This window comes from Nicotiana tabacum, chromosome 23 (genome assembly GCF_000715075.1).
Source record: "Nicotiana tabacum cultivar K326 chromosome 23, ASM71507v2, whole genome shotgun sequence".
Lineage (NCBI taxonomy): Eukaryota > Viridiplantae > Streptophyta > Magnoliopsida > Solanales > Solanaceae > Nicotiana > Nicotiana tabacum.
In genome coordinates, this window is record NC_134102.1 from 118,008,102 (window position 1) to 118,017,542 (window position 9,441).

The 9,441-nt window shown below is 37.7% G+C and overlaps 1 pseudogene; it reads right to left on the bottom strand.

The window, feature by feature from the left end:
* Window positions 1-6,874: 6,874 nt before the first annotated feature.
* Window positions 6,875-8,615, bottom strand: LOC107770373 (expansin-A1-like; annotated as a pseudogene).
* Between the last annotated feature and the right edge of the window lie 826 nt (window positions 8,616-9,441).

Genomic DNA, 9,441 nt, shown 5'->3' on the forward strand with positions numbered 1-9,441 from the left:
CTAATTGCAGCGGGATCAAATGGTCTGACCCGTGACCAGTTGCTCGTTTTCCTCAAATCCAAATCTACCGATGAACTCAACTCTCTTTCTTCTCAGCTTGTTGATGTTGTGGCTAGCCACTATAATTACTTTTGGGGTATAAAATGTATATTGTAATTTTGGGCTACTGGGCGATATATGTTTGGGCCGATGGGCTATAAATAAATTTTGCTCTAATTTTTATCCTTCTTTTTTTGGTTCTCTGGGTTTTTCCATTTTATATTGTTATGGGGTAGAGCGAGTGTATGATAAATTAATATACTTTTGTGTTGAGCTATACTAGCCCAAAGACAATCTTAACATGGTGTGATATTGTTCGCTTTGGCTAAGCCTGCACGATGTTCCCTAAAAGACCTCACACAATTAAGAGATCCATACACCTTTAAATGCCAATCATTAGGAAATCATACGATGTTAAACTTGGAATGGTTCAAGGCCTCGTAGTATGCTTGATTTCATTTGCATAGAAGAACGAAGTTGTACATAAGTGCGTCAGGAATGACGAGATTAATAAAAGCTTGTGATTATAGTGGTCCGAGATTCTATAGTCCATTTTACAAGCGCAACTAATACAACTGCTCTGAAGCATTAAGACTTTCATCTAATTAATTACTGGTGCTTTCTCACCATGATATTCTTGTTTATAATTACTTAGTCGATCACCTATAGATCAACATCTCAATATTTCAAAGCCACAATTATATCAAATACTATTATGTTTCGACTCACTCCAACCAGGATTACGTAGGAGTTAGGACTAACGTGAGAATAATAGTCTCCCACAATCAAAGTCAGCAACTCTTGGGATTACATATGAATCTGGTTGTTGTAAGTGCACATATAGCAATTGAATTTTTTTATGATACAGCTAATTTTATAGTTCAACAAACAACTTTTTTTGCTGATAATTTCCTAGAAACCTGGCATGACTCTAAGGTGGCCTTCTCGCGGGTTCACCGCTCATGTTGACTGGCTCAAATGCAATATAGATGCTGCATTATTTCAAGAGGAATGAGGTGATGGAGTTTACCGCAATTTTGAGGGATGATCGAGGTCGAGGCTGCTTTATTAAAGGTCTTTCAGGTCATCTTTCTTGTTGTTTGGATGCCTATAATACTGAAGCTTTCTCTCTTCCTGAAGCACTTTCATGGCTTAAAGGCTTAAGTATTTGATAAGGTGATGATTGAATTCCATTGTCAAGAGGTGCTTACTGCTCTTGATTCAATGACGCCTAATAGGGGATTTTGTTTGTTTTTGAAAAATCAATTCCATGAATTATCCTTCTATTAGACTAGGCAGGATGCTAATAAACCGGCTCACTCTCTTGCTCGGGTAGCACTATTCATCATGTTTAGCTTCTGTTCTTTATTCTGATGCTTCTCATTTGATGTAACTCTGATTTGGCTTTAAAACTAAATTTAGGAAAGAAGCGTTTGCTTTTCTCGCCTACCTTTTTTGCCCAGCCCTCCCCCGTCTAAATATCCTCTGACACACACAAAACGATTTGGATTTTGGATTTTGGACTTTGTGATTGTCTCTGCCTTCTCTGCGACAAATTTTAATTGCCTTGTTCAGCTTCGCGACAAGAGTGAGTTGCTCTAGTGGTAAGTACCCCCCACTTCCAACCAAGAGGTTGTGAGTTCGAGTCACTCCAAGAGTAAGGTGGGGAGTTCTTGGAAGGAGGGAGCCGAGAGTCTATCGGAAACTGTTGAAATTGTCAAAAGTCCCACATCGGTGGATGGCAATTTTGAATGGGAATTTCACCCTATAAAAGGAGGCCTAATATTTAGGATTGAAATACACCTCTCATTTGCCTTTTTTATCTTCTTAAGGAATTTGTATCTTCTCTCTTTAGTATTATTTCACGTGTAATTCTTGAGTAGAAAAAAATATTGATTGTGTCCGAGGAAGTAGGCATAATTGGCCGAACCTCGTAAATTCTGGTGTTCTTTTATTGTTGTCTTATTGTCTTGTTTATTATTTAGTGGTTGTCATAATTTTTGGTATAGTAGTTGTGACTCATTCACACTATATACATTTGGCTTCCGCAACAATTGGTATCAGAGCCAAGGTACTGTCTAAGTATGCTCTGTGGTTGCAGCATAGTCTGATCTTCCACATCAGAAAAGATCTATCTTGGTAACTGAGTCAAGGTTCTGTCTGAGTATGCTCTGTGGTTGCAGCTTAGTCTGATCTTCCACACCAGAAATGAAATAATCTTGATTTGTGTCGTCAGCAACTAAATAATATTTGTGTCAAAATGGAAGACAATAAACAAGAAGAATCTACATCAAGTGTCAATAATACGTCATCGTTGGCATCTTCGCTTATGACAAGACCTGTGTTAAATGCGAAATTTGCGGTAGAAATTTGGATGGGTCAGGACATTTTGGGATGTGGCAAGGCGAGGTTCTAGATGTTCTTTTTCAACAATGGCTAGATCTTGCCATTGAAGAAAAGAAGCCAGATGTTATTGGAGAAGAAGATTGGAAAATTATCAATCGTTTTACTTGCGGTACCATTCGATCCTACCTTGCTAGAGAGCAGAAATATCCATACACAAAGGAAACTTCTGCAAGTAAATTATGGAAAGCACTGGAGGATAAATTTTTGAAGAAAAACAATCAAAATAAATTGTACATGAAGAAGAGACTGTTTCGCTTCACCTATGTTCCTGGTACCACAATGAATGAACATATCACCAGTTTCAATAAGTTGGTCACAAATTTATAAAATATGGATGCAACTTTTGATGATGGTGACTTGGCCTTGATGTTGTTGGGGTCACTTCCTGATGAGTACGAGCACCTTGAAACTACTCTACTCCATGGAAATGATGAAATTTCTCTTAGAGAAGTTTGTTCGGCTTTGTACAGCTATGAACAAAGAAAAGGAGAAAAACAGAAGGTCGGAGAAGGAGAAGCACTAATTGTGAGGGGTCGTCCTCAAAATCAAACGAGGACTAAGAAGGGAAGATCCAAGTCGAGATCTAGACCCAGTTGGGCAAAATCATTCTCTGACCGAGAGACACTAAGTGGGTAACGTAGAGTTGAGCTATAACACACCGCAATCAACAAAATAAGCATTAACGTCTTTATCCCATTAGGCAAACACCTAGATTATTGTCACAGCCCTAGGACTTTTACCCATTTGGAAAATCCTTAAAAATATTTATCTCTAGTCTATTTTCATTATCTTGCAATCATTAGATTAACAATAGAAATAGAAAACCAAAACCTTGTTGTAGAAGTGCAATCTAGATAATGTAATTGCTCATTTTAAATATATACCCCTAACTCCCATCCTAACTCCTAGTGGATTCGACCCCGACTCCTAGTTGGGTATTTATTATTGCATACGACCGTTTCATATCTCTATTGAGGTATGTTGTGGACGTGATCACATAACAAAATATGACGGGACTTCGGATCCGCTGGAGCACATAACAACCTACACCACGGTTGGTAAAGGCAACGATTTGTCTCAACATAAGATCGAATCGGTTTTACCGAAGAAAGTTTGGTGAAACCCTCACAAAGGGGGCCTTGACATGGTATTCACTCTTACCCGAGCATTCAGATGACTCTTTTGAGATGTCATTCATTAAGGCCCATGCCGGGGCAAGGAAGTTCTAAGCCAGGAAGGCGAACATATTAAGGATTACACAAGGCGAGTCCAAATTGCTGCGAGAATTTGTGACCCGGTTCCAGAAAGAGGATATGCTGCTACCGGCTGTACCAATTGAGTGTGCAGTGGAGGCGTTCATAAAGGGTTTGAATATACGGAGCTCTAGCGCCTCCCGAAAGTTGAAGGAAAGATTGCTCGAATTCCAAGAAACTTCATGGGCGAAACTATCTGCTGCTATTGATGGCAAGACACCATTTGAAAAATGGTATGGAAAATCTGCTGTAGATTATGACTCTTTGCACGTGTTTGGCTCAATTGCATACTATCATGTGAAAGAGTCAAAATTGGATCCGAGAGCAAAGAAGGCTATATTTATGGGGATTACTTCTGGAGTCAAAGGATACCGCTTATGGTTTCTAGAGACAAGGAATATTATATTCAGCAGAGATGTTACCTTTGATGAATCTACCATAACAGATAATGTGACAGTTGAAGATGTTAAACAAACTGGTGGTGCATCAAAGCAGGTGGAGTTTGAGGGAAAATTTATTTTTCCTACATAAGAAGCAGAGGAGGAAACTCATGAAGATTACCCTCTGGAAGAAGAGCCAGTAGAGAGGGAGATTCCAACTCAGGAACCTCGACAACAACTTGAATCAATAGCAACCAGCAGGCCAAAAAGGACAATAACGAAACCTGTTCGTCTCATAGAGACGGTTGCTTGTGCAACCTCAATTGTAGCTGATGGTGTTCCTACCACTTATAAAGACGCAATCCAAAGTTCAGAAGAAGATAAGTGGAGGATTGCCATGAATGAAGAAATGCAGTCCCTTCATCAGAATCATACATGGAAACTGGCCAATCTCCCGAAGGAAAAGAAAGCAATTGGGTGCAAATGGGTATTTGCAAATAAAGAAGGATTTCCTAACCAAGAAGATGTTCGCTACAAAGCAAGATTGGTGGCCAAAGGATATGCTCAAAAGGAGGGAATTGATTACAATGAAGTATTTTCTCCAGTTGTAAAACATTCCTCCATTAGAATTATGTTGGCTTTGGTAGCACAGTTGGATTTGGAACTAGTTCAGATGGATGTAAAAATTGCGTTTTTACATGGAAACTTGGAGGAGGAAATCTACATGACTCAGCCAGAAGGATTCAAAGTTGCTGGAAAATAAAATATGGTATGCAAACTTGAAAAATCATTGTACGGATTGAAACAATCTTCTAGACAATGGTACAAGCGATTTGACAAGTTTATATTACGGCAAGGGTACAAGAGAAGCAAATACGATCATTGTGTGTATTTGCGCAAACTTAATGATGGTTCCTTTGTATATTTTCTCCTATATGTTGATGATATGTTGATAACTTCCAAGAATTCGGAAGAAATTGATAAGTTGAAGATTCAACTGAAGGAGGAGTTCGAGATGAAGGATCTGGGTGAGGCAAAGAAAATTCTTGGCATGTAGATAATAAGAGATAGACGTTCAAAGAAACTCTGTTTATCTCAGAAAGAATATTTGAAGAGAGTACTACAACGTTTTGGCATAGATAAGAAGACTAAGCCAATTAGTACGCCACTTGCTCCTCATTTTAAGCTAAGTACTACTATGTCGCCAAAGGATGAAACTGAACAGGAGTATATGTCAAGGGTACCATACGCAAATGCTGTTGGTAGCTTGATGTATGCAATGGTTTGTACGAGACCTGACATTTCACAAGCCGTTGGAGTTATTAGCAGATATATGCATAATCCAGGAAAGGAGCATTGACAAGCTGTGAAATGGATTCTACGGTATATTCACAAAACTGTAGATGTTGGGTTAGTTTTTGAGCAGGAAGGCAATCGGTTTGTAGTTGGATATTGTGACTCAGATTTTGCAGGTGATCTGGACAAACAAAGGTCAACTACTGGTTATGTGTTTACTTTTGCAAAGGCACAAGTTAGTTGGAAGTCTACTTTGTAGTCAACAGTTGCTTTGTCTACAACAGAGGCAGAGTACATGGCTATTACAGAGGCTGTGAATGAGGCAATTTGGCTTCAGGGGTTGCTAAAGGAGCTTGGTATTGAACAAAAAAATATTATAATTTTTTGTGATAGTCAAAGTGCTATTCAATTAGCGAAGAACCAAGTTTATCATGCAAGGACGAAGCACATTGATGTTCGGTATCATTTCGTACGAGAAATCATAGAAGAAGGTAGAGTCACGGTGAAGAAAATTCATACTACGGAGAACCCTGCTGATATACTGACAAAAGTGGTGACTGCGGTCAAGTTTCAACATTGTTTGGATTTGATCAACATTGTTGAACACTAAAGATTGAAGATGAAGACACAACCAAAATTTGTTATTGAGAGAAAATTGAAGATGTTGAATTTTGCCAAGGTGGAGATTTGTTGAAATTGTCAAAAGTCCCACATCGGTAGATGACAATTTTGAATGAGAATTTCACCCTATAAAAGGAGGCCTAATGTTTAGGATTGAAATACACCTCTTATTTGCCTTTTTTTTTTTAATATCTTTTTAAGGCATTTGTATCTTCTCTCTTTAGTATTATTTCACTTGTAATTTTGGAGTGGAATAAAATATTGATTGTGTCCGAGGAAGTAGGCATAATTGGCCGAACCTCGTAAATTCTGGTGTTCTTTTATTGTTGTCTTATTGTCTTATTTATTATTTAGTGGTTGTTATAATTTTTGGTATAGTAGTTGTGACTGATTCACACTATATACATTTGGCTTCCGCAACAGAAACAGCCTCTCTACCCCAGGGTAGAGGTAAGGTCTGCATACACACTAACCTCCCCAGACCCCACTAGTGGAATTATACTGGGTTGTTGTTGTTGTTCTGCTTAAAGTATGTTTCTGGCTTCCCCGCTTGCCTTCTTCTGCTTTTTCTATACTTAAATATGTGTAATGTCGCTGAGTGAATTTTGATTGCGTCTTGCTGCGGATTTTGTTGATGTTTTGGTTTTTCAGTATTTTAATTGAATTTATGAGGTTAGAATTGCAAATTGGCTATTGAGACCATAGAGTTGAACGGGTGAAGCTTCAATTATGATTTCTTTGTGTGCTTTGACTTGAAATTAGGTCCGTGTTTGCAGTTCTGGCCAAAACCCTAACTTCAAGTCACAAATGTTTAAGCTTCTTATATATGCTTTTAGGATTTAAGAATTGTGGGGACCTTCTTTTATTTTAATAGATTTGAGACTGTGAGTCTTTCCAATTGGTAATATATATGTGGTTGAGTAGGAACGGTTAAATTGATAAAATGTCTAAGCACACCACTGCCTATGAACACAAGAACTCTAAAATTGTTTTTGCTTGATGAGAACTGTCTGCCCATATCGCCAATTGGCTGGAACGATGTTTAGGACAGAGATTGCCCATTGAGATAAGCAGTGGATTGAAAATTGGCTCCCCAGTTGTTATACATTGTCATCCAGTTTGTTCTTGAGCCTTTGATTTCGACAGATCGAACAGATCCAGCCCCTCCTACATTGCTCTCAAAATAGTCCCTTCCATTGATTGTAAATCTGACTCCACCATGCTTCTTCGAAGGAACCCTGCTCCAAAAAAACTGTCTACTTCCTTAATCACTTTATATTAACTGCCAAGAATCTTTTCCATAGTCGACCTAATAAGTTACTTATTTATTAGGTCATTGAATGATACATAATTTAACTTGTATACGTAGAAAAAGAATTTTAATTGTAGCTGCCTGATTTTCTCAGTTACTATTCTACTTTTATGGATAGTTACATGAATCAGGGGTGGCTCAAACATACGTGTGACCTAATTTTTTTATAATCGGTTTCCTCTAATAATTTATTTTCAATTGATAATATAGCCAACAAATATAATCTATCTCGAGACATTGTTAATCTTAGGTAAGATTTTATCAACTATAATCTTGAAATTTTCTTTTCTTCGAGGCAACTGCTATAGAAAAACTTTATTTTTATACGAAAAGTGCTTAATATTTTTTTTTTAAATACCTATAAATCTATTATTTTTAAAAAATGGAGCCCCCAAATTTTGGGAGCGCAAAAGCCTTACTTGGATGTACACATGAATATGTGATTTGATAGTGTAAAAATTCTTTTAGCTGTCCGTGTATAGATGTTAGACTCATTTTAGTACTGTTATTGTTCAAGCAAGAACCTTAAACCAAGCAAAACTATTCATTTAATGAAAACTTCACTCTACCTTTTGTAGATTACAGGAACAATGCCACCTCTGTAAATGGCAATCTTTTCCCAAGCAGGTTGAGCCATATCAAAATGTTGACGACCAGCCTCCATTGTTGCTAGGAAGGGCATAATTTGGTGGGCAAAAGTTTGTAGCAGTGATGGTAACAGATACTCCCTTCTTGCACCATCGCAATTCTGCGTAGAAATCACAGATGATCTTGTAGCATTGCCCACAAGATCTTCCACTGTTGAACAGTGCAGTGCTCAATGCTGCACTTCTAGTTCCATACCCTGTCGAATACAAGTCAAACTACATTCATATAGTCGACCTGAACTAGTTTGGTTCAATGCACGTAGTTGATATAACATGATAAAAGTTCAGTAGTTTGTTTGGAAAATATTGGTACTTACCCATTGTGCCAGAAGCATCAGCCCAACCATAAAAGGTGGCATGAGCTTTCATCCATCCAGAAGCCGTGAAAGCATTTGCATTGAAGAAGAGGCTAAAGAAGCCAATTATGAAATGCAGTGCAAGAATGCCACATTTGGCCATTTATTTTGTAGATGCAAAGTAGCAAAAGAAAACAAGATTGAGGAAATGGAATTGGGATGAGTTCTATTAATTTGATGGGTGAGATGCAATTACATCTATGCAATCACTGCACGTGGGGGTGAGATAGATTAGAGAAAAACAATTTGTTTTTTATATTGAAAATGAATTCTCTCTGCAGAATTAAATCAATTATTCCCATGTTCGTCACCATTCCCTCAAAGTCCACATTATGTACCCAACAGATAAGCCGTGAATGGTTCAATATGTCATCTCAATTCTATTATGAAACATAAGACTAACATCTCACTTGCCACATAAACTATACTTTTTCCCTTGTATTTGTAATTTTGTATGCAAATTCACATGCCTTTGCTTTGACCTTACATTCTTTAGTCCCACCATTCTTATATTAACGCACATGCATGTTGGTGAAGTCCTTTTTATTTGTCTTACAACTCTAATAATACTATGTGGCTATGTGCCCATTCTTTTCTCTATCAGATATGACTTATACTTTAGCAACGAACATTACCAAAGACGTGACTCGTTTTTTCAGAGTTTCCGGAGAAAGCTAAGTGTACGGTATTGATCTCACACGTTGTTACTATTCATGTGTGCACTTTGGCTTGAATGGGCGAAAAAGTAAATTTATTCGCATTTAATGCCTTTCTTGTTCCGGCCTTTGTTTTATTGGGGTCCGTTTTTGTGCCTTATCTTTGTATTGCTTTAGTTTCTTAGTTTTCCTTAATCCACTGTACTGTGAGCCCGTTTTGGTTAAATCCTCCCACAACACGTACTACAGTGCCACATGCACCGCCAACTCATGCTTGTCCTGTTTTGATTAGTTAATCTACTACCCACTCTGTTTTACTTTATGTGACGGTTTGAATTGGGATGGAGTTTAAGAAAAATATGAAATTATCGAAATCATAGATTTAAAATTTGAGATTTATGGCCCTAAACATGTGATTATTATAGCTTTTCATTAAGAGAGACAAGAAATGCTAAGTTACTTGTTTCTAAATGTA